This window comes from Phocoena phocoena, chromosome 2, assembly GCF_963924675.1.
Source record: "Phocoena phocoena chromosome 2, mPhoPho1.1, whole genome shotgun sequence".
Classification (NCBI taxonomy): Eukaryota; Metazoa; Chordata; class Mammalia; order Artiodactyla; family Phocoenidae; genus Phocoena; species Phocoena phocoena.
This window is the reverse complement of record NC_089220.1, coordinates 160,628,796-160,646,573: the sequence shown is the minus strand read 5'-3', so window position 1 is coordinate 160,646,573 and position 17,778 is coordinate 160,628,796.

Below are 17,778 nucleotides of genomic sequence, written 5' to 3'. Positions count from 1 at the left end.
CCTTCATCATATCAGAAATTAATAACCAATAAATAAGTAAAATCTCAATTATAAATTAAGTCATCTGTTGCTTAGATCTACCATACCACCTAAAAAATATCTAGAAATACAATGAAAGTTCACCCCAGGCCTTAGATCAAGGCCAGCTTTGGCCTGAGTCCACTGTAGCCGACTCTTACATACTTCCATAACTCTCTTAAGATGAGTGATTAGTGCCATATGGTGATAGATTATTTTACACGAGTCCTTCCCTTTTCTCTTTTTCTTCTGTACATGTACATCTATTAGAAAGAGGAATAAAAACATATTCCTCGGGCTTCCCTGGTGGCACAGTGGTTGAGAGTCCGCCTGCCGATGCAGGGGACACGGGTTCGTGCCCCGGCCCAGGAAGATCCCACATGCCGCGGAGCGGCTGGGCCTGTGAGCCATGGCCGCTGAGCCTGCGCGTCCGGAGCCTGTGCTCCGCAACGGGAGAGGCCACAACAGTGAGAGACCCAAGTGCCGCAAAACAAAACAAAACAAAACAAAACCATATTCCTCTACCTTTGGAAGAACGCCTTGGGGAAAACGCCCCTCACGCAGGGTGGGCTTTCTCTAAAGGAGTTGCCATTGCACAGGCGGGTTGCACTGGGTCCAGCTGAAGCCCTGGATGAGCTTTGTCAAGGCCTCCCAGCCACTTTATCCTCTCTCTACTCAGAGCTTTACAGCCTTGAGATTCTCCAAAGCCAAGATAATGGTCTGCCTCATAGGGGGCAGTACACCAATGGGTAGAAATTGACCTGACACTCCGGAAACCCCAAGGTCCCATGGTCCCCGAAGTCTGATTGGGTGGTTCATTGCAAGACGAACATCAGGCGTGGAACACAGAAAAAGGTCACAAATGGTGCTTCAAACTGAGTTTAGGGTCACGGCCACCTGCACTTCTGACCCTGACTTTGACCCTCATCACATCTCGCTTTCCATCTCTGCTGCTATTCTGACGGTTCACACTCGGCAGAGAGAACCCACCCTGCGTTACATGTGCCCGGCTGAACACCTCCGTGGGACTGTTGCTGGGCAACGGCAGCCAGAACAAGTTGTTTGGGGAGCATTTCGAGAATGATTACACTTGCAGGGCTGGGGTGGGTTGGTCGTGCGGCGTTCTTTTTTTTTTCCCTTCCTGTGGTACCTATTCCTGGAGGTTGTAAATATTCATCTGAATTTTGCATCTATGAGGGGAAAATGTTATTTAAATGAGCTTGGGAGGGTAATTTGCTCCGGTGCATCCCTGCACTCTTTTATGGGTTGCAGGTAGTCTGCTGCAGAAGGAGCAAAAGCCATTTTGTGACCTTATTGACACAGATGACAACGCTGTGCTGCCTTGTTTCAGTTCCGTAGAACAATGGGAGCCAAAGATGCAGTTTAGCTAAAGGCGTTTAGTAAATTGCTGGTAAATGGTGAGGATGCGAAAGCCCCAGCAAAGTCATCAGGCGCATTTCCTCTCTAATGTGGCTGCAGTTACTCTCCTGGCCTCCTCTCTCCCCCTCTCGAGAGGCAAACTTCCTCTTCCTCTCCTTTACATGCTGAAATACAGCACTTGGCTAAACCCGGGAGAGCTGATTTGAAAGGTAATGGGAAGAAACACTTCCTTTGGAAAGGAATCTGGCAGCCTTGAAGGATTTGCAGTGCACTGGTTTCAGATGCATCAGTCGGGGAGGAACTGCAAATACTTAGAAAATCATTGGGGTCAATGTTGCCCACACCCCTGGAATATTAATATGGACACATCCCCATGTACCCCCCTGGAGATGTGTTTATTTCATAATTCACAAATGGTAAAGACACCTTTTCTGAAATTTTTTTCTTAGGGACTTGGGGAGCCAGCAGTCGAACTGTGATTCTTCCAAATGCTTCCCCATATGCCTTAAATACTCCCATTAAAGATAATTTCCTCAGTCTACACACATTCTGTGGGTCTTAGTGACCCCCTCCCTACCTCATGAAAGAGAGTCTTTCCTTGAGGCTGCTGTGTCCCCTCTCGGCTATGACTTGGTCAGGAGCCTCTGACACCATATGGCAGAATTCGAGGCTGTATCGTCAGCCAAACACAACAGTTGTTTTTAGGACCCAGTCAGTTACAGACTCCATCTCTCCACCCCCAGGGACATGTCTGTGGTTATAAAATATGCCTCTGCACCATCTGACAATGTGGGCCCCAAAGCTGTCCCGTGGCCATAATCCCAGATTCTCAGGCTAATTTTGTCGGCTCTCTTGCCCAGGAGGCAGCCTTTGGCCAAGAATCCAGTAAAACTCTTCCTCGTTCTTGGTTTACCTCAGGAACATGAATTAATGATGCAGTTTCATTTTGGGTGAGAGCACTTAAATGTCCAGGATTCAAACTGCAGTGGAAGGAGCCTCGATACTGTTCTCCATAGAGCTACCATATGATCCAGCAATCCCACTCCTGGGCACACACCCTGAGAAAACTCTAATTTGCAAAGATAAATGCACCACAGCAATGTTCATAGCAGCAGTAGCCGAGACATGGGAGCAACCTAAGTGTCCATCGACAGATGAATGGATAAAGATGTGGTACATATATACAATGGAATATTACTCAGCCATAAAAAGAAACGAAATACTGCCATTTGCAGCAACATGGATGGAACTAGAGATTATCATACTAAGAGAAGTAAGTCAGATTGAGAAAGACAGATATCATATGATATCGCTTATATGAGGAATCTGAAAAAAACTGATACAAACGAACTTATTTATAAAACAGAAACAGAGCCATAGACATAGAAAACAAACTTACGGTTACCAAAGGGGAAAGGTGAAGGGGAGGGATAAATTAGGAGTTTGGGATTAACATACATACACTACTATATATAAGACAGATAAACAACAAGGACCTACTGTGTAGCACAGGGAACTCTACTCAATATTTTGTAATAATCTATAAGGGAAAATAATTTGAAAAAGAATATATATATGCATATTTATACATATAACTGAATCACTTTGCTGTACACCTGAAATTAATACAACATTATAAATAAACGATACTTCAAAAAAAAATTGGGGTGGAAGAGTCAACAGTAAGGAGGACAGAGATGTACAGGAGAAGAAATTCAAAAACGAACACGTTCTTTGCCATTCATCATGGCCGCCAGCGCTGAGTTAGAACATTAGTTCCTTCAAACGTCTCAGTCTGGACACTCCCTTCAAGACGGCCTTGGAAGCCCACACCTTCCATATTTCCACCAGACCTTCTGTTTGTTGAGTGCCTGTTAGGTGCAAGCCATGGTCATAGGTCTTGCATAAGCTGCTAGAGGGTAAAATGCCTACTCTCCCCTCAGGATTGCAGGCACAGGCTTTCTCTTGGCTTTGGGGAGAGAAAGTCAGCCTCAGGCAACAGCACCTGTATCAAGCCAACACTGCGATATAGCACGCAGCTCTCAGAGAGAACGTCTGACTCCACTGAAGACCCGCAGCCCCCTTTGCTTTTCCTTTCCTTTGAAAAACGTCCTACATCTTCTGATTCAAAGTTTACCGCTAGGAACAACGCTTCTCTTTTGCTCACACCTCTAGGCAAGGAACATATGTCACAAATGCCACAGCCATATTTAGAAATGTCTGTTGTTCAGATCCACTGAGCCTGCCCCCAAGTTACCTTTTCCATGGCAATTACTCAGGAAATCTGAAAACACCTGCAAATTAGCATTAGGTTGCTTTCATTTCCCAATCAACTGCCCACCTGCTAGTATAAGATTCAAGTGCGTCATGGTCAGCCTTTTCCCCTTCAGATTTTAGGAAGAAAAAAAAAGGTTCCCACCTACCTTATGCGGAGAACAATTATTGTGCAGAAGTCTACCAAAGGCAGCAATGAAACATGTACTGTGGCTGTATTCAAAGAGCTGGACAAGGAAGAAAAGAATTCCATGGTATAAACATTGGACAGACAGGTGGATGGGTTTGGATAGACCATATGGCCCCCTTCTGTCTTGAAACGTACTGTGAGATTATATTTTTGCAAAATCCCTTCAAGAACTAAGTTGATGTCTTAACAGTAAACTATGGCAAAGAAAATGCTCGTGGTACCTCAACCACATCCATTATTTCGATGTCAATTTTGTATTTCTGGGGATATGTTTTCAAGATGGAGCTAACACACTTGTCATGGCATAAATGAGGTGGCAGAAGGTAAGGTGGAGAGACAGGGAAGAAGAATTTAGTCTTGTTTTCTCAAGAGAAATGGATACGTACTTGTCAAACTTGTGGCAGAGGAAAACGCGGGTACCCCCGTGCAGCCCCTGGAAACAACCACTGTGATGCGAATCCAAGGTACTGAGCTGCATGACAGACGTGAAATGCACCAGATAATGAAAAACAGTGTCATTTCTGGAAAACATTAGAGAATATTTTTCTCCCCCTCAGGAAGGCAGAGCATATGATTCCCATTCTCACATTATGACAGAAATGCTGCATGCACTATATGTGGAGGATTGCTGCCTGAAATTCCAAGAGATCATACATGATTGGGAGCTACAAACATGCTTCTTCAAGCCCGGTTTAATTGACACCCCGGTTGACAAGATAACACGGTTTTGACAGCAACTCTGCACTGAAAGAGTTTCTCTTCGGATTTTCAAAAAGTAATTCTTGCCAACAGATTGGGATACAAGAAATCCATAGCCTTTCCGAGCAGCTTAGGCTGAACCTTTGAAACACGGCGCACGTTGGGTGACACCGCCGCCCCCAGCCTAAGAACAGCAGTAAGGTCACTCTCATTGTGACAAAGTGGAATTTCTCCGTCTCACTCTCCTCTGACCACACAAATGCAGAAAGGCCCGCTCCTCCAACCCTCGTGCTCCCTCCCAGGGGGCTCTGCAGGTTATTTCCTGGGTGATTGAGTCCTCTCAGGTAAGGTGTGGTGCCTGCCATTGTCCTTTAATCTGGCGTCTTGCTGAGATGCTTCCAGTTGCTACAGACACACAAGTTGCCACAGTTGATGCCAGTGGGCTGATCCTTCCACCAGTGTCTAAAGGCTCCAGTGTAACCGTGGTACTTCTGAGATGGCACCAGAGCCTGAAATGCCCATGAAAATGCACCTGCCCAGAAACACCTGTGCTGCTACAGTGCTGGGGCGAAGGCCCTTTGCTGGAGCTGTTTCACATCCCAGCCACAGGCTTAAAGGGAGAGTGTGCCCCCTGTCTACACTGGTGCTGTGCTCTCAGGCTGGCCATGAGGCTGCTGCCCCTAGCGTTTGTTACAGGGCTCTTAGGAAAACAGCTCTTTTCTGTGTCGTTGAGGTTTTTATTATAGCTTTCTCTTCCTAGGACTGCTGTTTGAGCCTTTGCAGTTTCGGCCGAATGATACTAGAGACACAGATGTTAGAGTGCCCTTAATAATGTTCTTCCACGTGCCTCAATACATACCTTACTTAGGCTGAGACTTTCCCCAGGAGGGTTCCCCTCATAATGCAACTAGATGCCTAGAAGAGTCACATCAGGACTCTCAGGACATTGTCACCAAACTGGGTGCCATGTCGCAGTGTTAAAAATTGAACAGAATAATAATACTCCCTTGAATTTCACTTTTATATAAACCAATACTCAATCTCCAGTGAGATAGCCTAGTAGGTGTTACATGATTCTAGCAAGTAAAAAGAGAATCCATGAATCTATAAAGAGGAATTTTTTCACTTTTTTCTCTGTTCTCTTGGCATGGATGAGGCTATGGGAGAGTGTCAGGAAGTAAGTTGTTCCTGCTGAGCTTGGGAGAATCCCATTGTCCCCAACAAAGAGAAAAGCAGTAAAATAATACTAAACGTATAGAAAGCAAAGGAGCTAATCAGAGAGTCTTTTCAGTCTTGGGTCTACTCTGCCTCCAAAACTAACGTGGACTATAGCTACAGGGCATCATGCCAAACCTACCGGCGAGTGAAAAAATTAGGTCATTTAACCAATCCTTTTAGCTATATAAGGCCAAGTAATTGCTTTGACCCACTTTTTCCCGCACTAACATGACTGAGTCATAGATTTGCTTGGTTGATCGGCATTTGATAAACACACTCGTAGGAGACTCCAGAAGGAAGTCATCACCAGCCTCCATTTAAAAATATCCTTTCTTTTTTAATGCATCAAACACAATAAAAATAATTTTGTAAGCGCTGTTATATGTTTTCTCAGTTCATTTAATCATGCATTCTATATGGCTCAAGAAATAAGGAACATGTTTATAACCTTTCGAGGAATCTGATATCCTTCTAAACTTTTAAAAAACTTCTAAATTTATTTTTAAAAGTTCAAGTCTGGGTAAAAGATAATGCTTTTCAACTATTTCCCGTTATGAAAATGCCAACAGTACAAACCTTCTTGTTTTATTTTATAGCTTAGACTTACTGAAGCAACGCAAGATGACAACAATCAATGTTTGTTAGAAGACCAACGTGAGAAATCCACCTCTCAGATGCTGAAAACTGCAAAAGGGTGCTACGCCCCTCCCCCAAAACAACCTAAAATGCTACATACACATCAGGGTTCACCCTGATGTTAGAAATCTGCCCATTTCAGAGGGAGATAAGCATCTCCTCTGAAGTATTTATAGCCTTTTCACCATTTCCTTGTATCATTTTACAAAACAAATACGGTCAGCCAATACAACCCCAGAAAGAATATCAATGTGTTGCCTTTTCAGTTTATTGTGAATTCTAGGCCATTAAAGATATAATTAAAACACTTCCACAAAAAGAAAGCCCAAACTGAGGCGGCTTCAATCCACAATCCCTGTCTCTTCAGAACCTATAATTACTCCGTTCACTCAGTGCATGAAATAACAGTTGCGTGTGATCTGGGGACCATACTATTTCCTATACATACAAAGAAGCACCTGTATCAAACGACACCCACTTTCATGGGACGGCAGCTCTTCCTGCACTACAAAACGATGGCAGTCAGCTACTGGCCACCCTGACGTGGTCCCAGGATGGGAGGATGACAGTGAATATAACAGAAAACTCACGTTTTTATAAACTATCTCAAGAGATAACAATAATTTTAATCCTCCTCACATTCTAGCTCATGGGTCTAAAGTATAAGCTTTTAGAAGACAAGGAGATTTGAGGATCGCAGAACCCCGGTGATAAAGTGTTGGCAGTTACCCAAAGATTGGGAGTCCGCAGGCTAATTCATCTGTCAAAAAGCAGCAGCATCTGTATTTGGGAAATCGGCCCCAAAACAGTGGCTTCTCAGACTTCCCACCATTTCCAATTTACCCTGAGTTATGGGCTGTCCTGGGTCAGGGGAGGTAGTTCACTTGTCTCTGCTGGGTGCCTGGTGAAGCCAGAGGTGGTGGGGATGGATTTCTTGTGGAGATCCCTCTGTGTGTATCCTGATAGAGCAAAGGGCTTCAGGAGGAAAAAAAATGTACCGAAACACAAGCATTTGTGCTCATCCACTCCCCTTAAGACATTCAAAGCACCAACCAGAGCACGCGTTTTGTGCTAAAAACAGTGATAGACACTTGAGACGAGAAGCCTTCAAATGTGCTTTACAACCAGGGGCTGGCACACATCCATTACTGGTTGAATCTCTCATTTCTCAGCTACTCTCTGATGCCTAAGTGTGAAAAAGTCAGTATGCCTGAATCGAATTTTTATGTTGCTTTACGTCAATACACATTTGTTTGTTTTCCAAATCAACAACAAACGCAACGGTAAATACTTGGGCTGCTCAGTTGTGCAGCCTTGGCTACTGCCTTGCGCTGAAACGGGGTTCAGCTCCTTCACTTCCAGACTGAGCCAGTGGTGCCGGTAGACTCCTCATTCCATGAAGTGGAATAAATGATTTTCCCTATAGAAAACAAGCGTGGGTATTTGTGCATGCCTCTGTGTGTATGTGTGTGCACACCTGTGTGTACACGTGCAAGCAGTTGTTTCCACGTAGCTCAGAAATAGCTAAGAGGCAATCATAAGAGGGTGGGTGCGAAGGCAGTGTACCCCGTTTTGCCTGGGGCTGACAGAGCCAACTGGAACCCATGTTTAGTTCTGATTCTGAAGTGAAGCTGCAATTTGTACTGTCCACAAGTTGGAGAAGGTTCTAGTCCCTCTGAAGAAGCAAGCATGTGGGAAAAGGCTGACTGGATTGAATGAATATCAGAAATTTTGTTTCCAGTTAGTTACACAAATCCCATGGATACAGCCTAGAGTTAAAGAAAAAAGAAAACAACAGAAATATGCAAACGTAAAAAAATCCGTAACTTAATAAAGACAAAACCCTTCATGATTCCTGAAAAGAATTTCTTCTTAACCAGGCAGTGGAAGAAGTACCAGCTGTTCTTCCTGTAAGGGAGAGATGTCCCCCTCAGATCCCAGAGGGGCATGCCTGCCTCCGGGGGTGCACCACCCACCCAGGCATCTTCTCCCACTGCTCTTTCACCCTGTGAAAAACATCAGGTTGAGAAGCTTCAGCATATTAATTTAGTGAAAGACTTCCATCCTCTCATTCATTCATTCAGTTGTGTACTAACTCTTTCTATCTATGTATGTCTATGGATGACTCCTTGTTACCAAGTCCAAGCTTGTACTGCTTACCACACAATAGGCCAATAAGTTGAGAGTCTCAAAGAATAGTGACTTTATTCAGAAAGCCAGCAAAGAAGATAGTGGAGTAGTGTCCCAAAGAACCATCTTACCTGTTAGGATTCAGGCTTCTTTTAGACTAAAAGGGGAGCGGCTGTAGCTGGTTGCTGCAAACTTCTTGGTGTGGAATCCTTGCTCTTGCAGCTGTCCAGGTAGGTCTGGTCACAGCGTTTCTATAAACCTCCAACAAGACGATTGTTATTCTCTGCTCTGCAACTTTTTATCTCTATATGAATGGAAAAGTGTTATACCTTTAAAGGTCAGAGCCTTGAGAATGGGCTTTCCTGTATATTTCAGGCTATAGGCAACATTCTTTCACAAAAGGAGCAGAGCCCACATGACCAAGCACAGGCAGCAGAGCCCAAAGGTTAGCGCTAAAGGAAGAGATCCAGTATGGAGTCAGGTTTGTTCTTCTGTGTTACATCCACAGTGCCACTTGCACTACAAATGTGGCAGGGGGGGAAGACTTAAACTTTACAGCATTTTCTTGAACTAATGAAGTCAGGGAAAGTATCTGTGGATAAAGAGAGCAAAGGAAAGAAACTAAAAGAAATGGAAATGTATTCAAATTTCCTGTAGCTCCCTTGCAGCTAGAAGAGTCTGACCACAAAGGTTGAAGCCATGTTTGACCATGGACGTGGTCCAGCGCACATGGTAGAGCTGGGAGCAATTACCTATTGTGAGGGCTTCCTCCTGCCTGGGTGTCAGGGATCCCACTCCTAGGTAACCTGACCAGAGACAGGCTTCCTCTGAGGACACATTTCCTCTGGGGCCCCCAGTCTTATTACACCCATACCCTCTGATTCCCCTGCATTCAACAGTGACCACAAACATTCAAATTCTCTGGGGAAGGCCTATACAGATATCATGCTAGTTAATTTGCACTGGTCTATTTTATAATTTGCTTCAAATTGTATTGCATTTGTATTATAAGTCTTTTATCTGACCAGGTAAGTTTTTCCACCTGGGGAGTAGACATCTCACAGTCAGAGGTCATTATGGTCGGACAGAATCTGGCTGCCTTTTTTTCTGAGCTTACCTTCTCTGTGGTCTCCAGGGCCAGACCTGAAGATAAAAAAGCTCCTGGTGAGACACAGGTATCTGAGGAGAGGCTGCTGTGTGCAGAGAGCAGTGGAGTGTTTGCTTTGCTGGGTTCAGGTTGGGGAGGCAGGTGAGGTGAGGCATTAGTTTCCTAGGGCTGCTCTAACAAATTACTACAAACTGGGTGACTTAAAACCACAGCAATTTATTGTTTCGTGGTTCTGGAAGTCGGAAGTCCAAATCAAGGTGTCGGCAGGATGGGTTCATTCTGGAGGCTCTGAGGAAGAGCCAGGTCCGTGCTCGTCTCTTAGCTCCTGGTGGCTCCTTGTAATCTCTGACATCCTTTGGCTTGTAGCTGCATCACATGTCTCTGTAGTCATGTGGCTTTGCTCCCTCTGGGTGAATGTCCCTGTCTCTCTTTTTCTCTTCCTAAGAGGCCACTAGTCATGTTGAATTTGGGACCCACCCTACTCTCCAGGATGACCTCACCTCAACCATTTACATCTGCAAAAACCCTATTTCCAAATAAGGTCACATTCACAGGTATCAGAAATAGGACTTGAATCTCACGGGGGCACACAATTAGCCTACAATAGGCAGCAAGCATATTGTAGTAAAGGGCCTCTGTATACTAAAATGAGGTTTTATTAAAATAATTTTAATACTGTTCAGCAGGCAATACAAGGGAGCCAGGGAAAGACATGGGACACATAGCAAGAGAGGAGAAGCCTGGAAACCTAGACAGAGGCCACTGAAACAGCTCAGAGGAGGTGTGGCCAGAGCAGCGGCCCAGCACAGGGAGGGGAGGAGAGGCCACAAATCCCTCCTGTTTTGCTGTTCTGTGGACAGGACATCCCACACAGAGCCAAGGTCCAGGGTTTGGACCTAATAGCCTGTTTCCGTCACGTCAAACCTACAGTTGGCTACCTGTTTATCACGTGGTATCTTAAAAGACACAGACAAAATAACAGGGATATTTCCAACTGCTAGGGGGAGGAATCTGACTTGTAAGTAACTCTAAGGCCCTGAAAAACTCATCGGCAGAAGGAGTTCTTCAGTGTTCAGATGACCCTGACTTGGGAAGAGGTGGGTGTGTGTCTTCTCAAGACTCCCTCGGGATGAAGGAAGGCACGGGAGAGAGGGAGCTGATTCCATCCAGGAATCCCTCTGTCGGGACCTGAAAGAGAAGGAACAAGGGCAGACCCCCCAGTCTGTGGGTGGCCCTGCTCTCACCATAGGAGAGAGGAAACCACACCTAGCCAGGCACTCGGGGGGTGGAGCTCCCAGGGGGACACAAGGAGCTGCTGCTGGTAGAGGGGACGATGGGCTGGAAGTCCATCCTGCAGGTCAGAACTCCTGTCTCCTCCGTCATCCTCTGGTGCTGTATTCTGTAAAGCATATGCTTTTCATCAATCTGTATAGATGGAAACCACCTAAGAGAGACATTTTTTAAATATTCGGAAATTGTCAAAAGAAGGGAAAGCTCCTAGAACTTGTCGGTGCCGGTTATCATTTTAACATCACTCTGGGGTTCAATTGGCGGGGATGGGGGTGAGACTAATATCGTTATTTGATGTGAGGAACCCAACAGGGCCAAAGAGTGAAATTAAAGACTGAGGCACCTCACCTTCTCTGAATAGTTGTACTGTTTCCCACAGATTCATCCTGCTGCCCTCACCTTCCTGCCACCAACCAAAGATGGAATTTTCTATTTGTCTCTCATCATAAAGCTCATCACTTAAAAAAAAAAAAATTGTGTTAAATTTGACTCAGGTAATAGAAATCTACAGGCTGCTGACTTGTGAGAAAACTAAGACAGCTGTTTTCATGTGTTAAAAAGAACTTGGATCGACAGTTCACATAATCTACTGTGAACATTTTTCCCCACTGTGGGTAGATAAGTATGTTTGGCTTGAGTTGTTAAACCTCTAAATTTGCACATATGTATTGATATGCGACGAGCCGCAGAGAACTAATTGTCCCCAGGATAGTTTGACAGCTCACATTCTGTACTGGGCACTCTTTCCTGGGGTCAATCACCTTCAAAAAGAAAAATAAATCTTAATGTTTTCCTCTCAGCCAACAGGGACCATTCCTGTGTGCCACTGATAAGATGTGGACAGACCAGGAGTCCCGAGGCTAACACTGCACAGGCCCCTGCGTTCACATTCAAGTGAGCACAGCCGGTGAACACAACCGCCCTCCAGTAGCTGTGCGAGCAGAGATGAGAACTCTCTGCCCTCCAGGGAGAAGGCAAAGCTGGCTTAAGTTGAAGGCAGGCCTGTCGGAGGGTTGCCCACAGGCAGGAAATGCTGATCGCGTTCTCTGAATTTTCAGAATGCCCAACAGGAGGGCAAACCCGGAAAAATAAGCATCAGTTCAAGCTAAAATGGGAAAGATTTCAACTTGACAAAGGAAGAAGGTCTGCGATCCCGGATGCAACACGCTGAAATGATGTACCGCATTTGGCGATCTCTATGACAACACGTACGTAGTGAGCGCTTGCTGTCTACCTTGCTCTCAAGAGATTTTCTTCTACCTTATTAAAAAATATATACAATAATAAATATGTAAATCCTATAATGAAGTAATAGTGTAATATCAAAAGTAAATTAAAAGTAATAAATAAATGAACTATACAAGCAATAAACACTAGTTATCCAAAATTTAAACATTACAAATAAAGCTGAGGTTCCCCTAGACCACGCTTCTCCCCCCACACCTAATTTCTGTTTCAAAATGTGTGCAACACAATAATTTTCTCTGTACTCTTCCAGATCTTTTACTTACATTCACACACACACCCACACCCAGTACATGTATCTAGTGGGGAGCATTCTATTTATATATGACAGATACTATCCTACTATACATATTATTCTATATTTTTCATTTCAGAAATATTCATCTTGCTTATCTTTCCATGTCAGTATATATTGATCCACCTTTTACAAAGTATTCCATGAAAAGGATCTGAAGAGTTTATTCCTTTACTGTCAACATTTAAGCTGTTTTTAATTTTTTCGATTACAGACAATGCTGAAAGTACCAACTTATAGGCAGCAGTGTCTAGGGAGAACACATTTCCTCCCATACTCGCCAATACTTGCTAGGAACAAAGTATAAGCCTGGTCTGTTCTGGGTGACTTGGTCATTCACTTACTGAAAGGCATCAGGTCAGAGAGAAGATCTCTCAAGGTCCATAGCAACTCCTTGATTCAATGACAATGAGTAAGAGGATTCTATGTGATATCCTACAGGAAGTTCTCCTGGAATGCAAATATTTTTTTATAAAATACTTTTGCTTTAATGTTAATACACGTCCTCACTAGAGGGAACACAGGATCGGCAGAGGCACCTCTTCCCAGTTTTTTTCCCTAGTACAAATCTAAATGCTATAGGAAATATCTGTTATGTTAAGGCCCTTTCCCATGGATTCCTAGCCACAGTGTGGGCTCGGCCAAGTGCTGGCCTCTGAGGATGGAGATGAAGGAGGCACTGTCCATGTCTCCTTTCACAGAGCGCACATCCAAAAACCCATAACCTTCCAGCCCAAACCACAGAGAGACCGACGTGCTGAGGCAAAACAGTGATGTCTGGACGGTGTGGATGCCTCCCATGGGGGTTCCGAGTGCAATCGTAGTTATTAAACACCTGAATGTTCTTTACATGGACGTTGCCAACTGCTTCACTCCCACACGTCCTTTTCATTGTCCCTGTGGCCTGATAAACCTGGCTTCCACACTGGCTGCCATTTCAGAGCTGCTGTTTGAGGGCAGCCTGGGGAATGAACAGTGGCTAGAACGGGGGCTCCCTGAAGCCCCAAGAATAGTGTAATAATTGAAAACAGGGAGGCTACGTTTCTTTGTGATGCAGAGGAAAACAGATGTTTGCACAAAGTGACCGATGACCCTGGGTCACTGCCCTCCTTTAAACTTTAAACTACCCTAAAGTAAGATAACCATGTTTTTAACTTTGAAAATCCAAAGAAAACCAACTCCCCTTTGTCGTAAGGATAAATCACAGGCACCAACTTTATAAATGAGCATATTACCCAAATCAGTACTTAGGTACCGACTCAACTGAATTCACAGGTGGTAAAATCTGAATGTGCTATAGACAAAGCAATGTATCCATAGATGCTCACATTTTGCCAAAAATAGAATACAGCACCTTCCACAGATGCCCTTCCCACGTTAGTTCTTATTTTTCTAAAGAGAAATCGCTTCATCTAGTAGACTTTCGTTATCCTTCTCCCTCATATGGATAAGGAAGGGCGTTTGAGGGGTAAGCAGTTCACGTGGCTCTCCAGGGGCAGCTGGTGAACTGAAGGAGAGATGTAGCACCTGCACAAAGTTTATATCTCCGGCCAGCATCTCAATGGCCAACATTGTTTCCTCTGCCCATGATGAGCTCACTGTGGATGGACGGGCCTTCCTCCAGGGTCCAAAATGAACTCTGGGCAGGTAGAGGTAAAATCAGGCCTGGATGGAACCCACTGCTGCCGAGCTGACAGAGGCTTGCGTCTGCCAAAGGGGATGATCCCCATCATAAATTGGAACTGCTCATTGTGATGGACCACCCCTCGCCAAAGGAAACTGGCCTCAAATCAGTAACTCCTGGCACGGATGACTTTGAAAAACTGACCTGGGATCCAAACTTGGACTGCAAAGATGCTCATAATCTTTGACCTAGTCATTCTTCTCCTAGACATTATTCTAAGAAAATGATCTATTTATCCAGCTATTTACACACAAGCACATACACAATTGTTCACTGAGGTAAACCTTTATAATAACTAGAATTGGAAACTAAATGGCATACAGTGAGGTAATATTAATTTGGGGATATCTATGAGATAGTAATCTGTTCGGTCTTCAAAAACCGCATTTCTGATATACAGCTAATGTTACGGTAAATGATCAAGATAAAAAATGTTACGTGGAAAGGAGTGGGCACGTAACTTTATATTTAATATGATGCTAGTGTAGTTTCTTTGTGAATGTGTATTTCTCTGCCAGATTCCCAAAAGAATTAAAGGTGGCAGGATTACCAATAGTTCTATTAAAAGGTTCTTCTTCATATTCTTCTTATTTTCCACTTCTACAATCCACACGTATTACAGTTAGAAAATAAATATGTATTTCAAAAATTTTAGTTTTACAGATGAATTTTATCATTCCACATCTCCTGAAGACATTTACTGGACTTCCTAATTGTATTATTTTAAAAAGTGCAAACCCCAAGTATCTCAAACTAGCCGAAGCCTTTCTAAAGGCTTAGAAGTATCTAAAGATACTTCTACACCTATGGAATTTAAAGTTCCAGTTTATTAATCCCTTAATACTACCTTTGAAATATTTAGCAGTTTCAAATATCCCTCTACCTGAAGGAGGGGGAAGGGTAAAGAAAAAAGAAATAAAATGAAGAGTAGATATTTAACATTTCATATTTTCCCAGTTATAGATTTTAAAATAAGCTTTCTGGCTGTTAGAGCCTAAAAAGTTGCCAGAGGTACTGACGACCCTGAATTTTGTTTATATACCACGTGCGACCTAGACCCTCCAGTCATTTCTTTCCATTCCCTTCTCACTCAGACCTTCTGGAAGCAAAGGAGTTAGGAGTCAGGCAAATGCACTGAGAAGGCCCATCTCTGGCTTGGCTTTTCTACGAGCTGGGAACCCCTCTGCTCGAACCCTTCTTCCCCGAGCCCACGACTGATAATCTCATGTCCGACGAGCACTTTACTCTGGGCTTAATACAGCATTTGTAGCAACTCAGGACATTTACCATGGGCTGGAGGCCTTCGTGTAAAGCACCTTGTCATTTTTATTGCCTCTCTTTGAAGAAATATTTGCACAACAATTTTTATTTTATTAATAGATATATTTTTCTTGTAGCAAGAAAGGATTATTTGCAGACACTAAAGTATTTATTTTTCCCATAACCTTTCAAAGTATTGGCCTCGGGTTTGGAATTCACTTTCCCTATCAGGAGACTTGGGATAGAAAGAATTCCTCAAACGTGACCCGTGAAGATAAACAGGCCAGTAGAGGAGCCTGCTTTTAGCAGCGCCACTCATGCAAACATCTTTGTCTTGCCAGAGCAGAAAGGGCACATTCTGACCTTCTCACTACCATGTTCCCTTCTAAATCAGCCCAGGGACTCAGCCATAATAGAGAAAGAAACAATGCCATTTACAGCAACATGGATGGACCTAGAGATTATCATACTAAGTGAAGTAAGTCAGGGAGAGAAAGACAAATATCATATGATATCACTTATATGTGGAATCTGAAAGAAAATGATACAAATGAACTTATTTACAAAACAGAAACAGGCTCACAGGCATAGAAAACACACTTATGGTTACCAAAGGGGAAAGGGGGGACGGATAAACTAGGAGTCTGGGATTAACAGGTACACACTACTATATATAAAATATATAAGCAACATAATATTGTAAATCAACTTTACTTCAATTTAAAAATAATCTTCAAAAAAGATTAAATAAAGGTGCCCGGGGCGCCTACATACACAGAGAGTCAAGAAGAATCTGAAAAGACTGTAGCTGAAAAATCTCCTAAGTTGATGAAAAAAGGTAAGGCAAATCAAAAGGAATCAAAAAGCCAAGTATGTTACTGTTAAATTAGACTTTTAAATATGCCATTGATATCAGAGGGGTTTGAGTGCAATTGTCTCCTTAAATTTGGCAGGGAACTCATTAAACATTTGATGTTAAATTTATACAGATTGTTGAATAAATGAGCACCAGACCCACAGGGTGGTGAACCAAAAAGAAAGAGATGAGAGAACAGGGAGGGCAGAAAAAGGGAGATTTCCTCTTTGCAGGACACTGGAAAAGCAAATCCAAATTCGTGGTCATTTCAAGCCTTTGGACTCTTGCCTTCCTAAATGGCAAGTCATTTTAAGATCTCAAAAAAAGCTTGCCAGGTCCAAAGATAGAACTTACTCTAGTATCAAGCAGCTTCTAATAGATGTGAACTCAGGGCAGATATGAGTGTTGCATAACTCCAGGGCTTATGGCATCCACTTGTTTGTCATCTGATGAGCAGCCAGGGTTCCTGTCATCACTGGGCCCCGGCCAGCACAGTCCAGCTGCAGAACGGCGTTCAGGGGACTTCATGAGTGTGACTTTAGAACGTTCAATCTATGTGGCTCCCAGGTGACATAGGTTCCCTCCTGTCTCCTAACACAACCATACCAACCCAGGTTTAGAGACCCTGAGTTCTACTTTCTCTCACTGTTTGCCTAACAGCAGAGTGAGGGGAAACCTGCAACCCAGCCACAATCAGACAGCAGATCAAGGAAGCTGGAGAAATAGAAGTCTATCAGATTTCTGAAACAGGCTGTTTAAGCATGTCTTCTATTAACTGGCCATCTTATACAGTGAAAATTGTCAGTTGTGTAAACCTTCAATGGCAAAAACCCTGAACCAGCCATCCTGGACCTGCTTTGCCTTGTGATTATATAATTCAGACGTTCACAGGTTATTCAGTCAATTATCCATCAGAGTTTTTATTGAGCATCTATGCACTCAGGTCATAACACTATATAAAATACAGGGAACACAGGAATGGAGATGTGGTCCCTGCCACCAAAGACCATGCTGTTACCAAGCTTACTATTTATTTCCTAGCAGGAATTCCTAAATCACCTCCCCTTCCAGTCAAAGGCCTGTATTATTTTCTTGGGCAACTTGGGACTATTAGAGTCATCTCAGTCAGCATGAATGTTAAGCCATCACTAAACTTCTTTATCCACCCACTACCCGCCAGGTGCATTTCCCTTCCGGATTCCCAGGCCATGGTTTCCAGCCCACATGGTTTCACTGGTGATGGCCTCCTCTTGTGTCTCCAGACCTCAGGATCTGCCAATCACCCTGCAGAGGTGAACAAATTCATTTCGCAAAAATTCCAGTTCCATTATATCACCCTCCTGAAGAACCCACCGAAGTTCCCCGCCACCTACAAGATCCAATCCGGATCCCTCCGTGGGCACTCAGAACAGGACCCCATCATGGCACTGATATAAAATTAAGAGATGTAGTAACTAAAATAATCTAGCCAGTGGAGTTCCCGGCCAGGACTGAA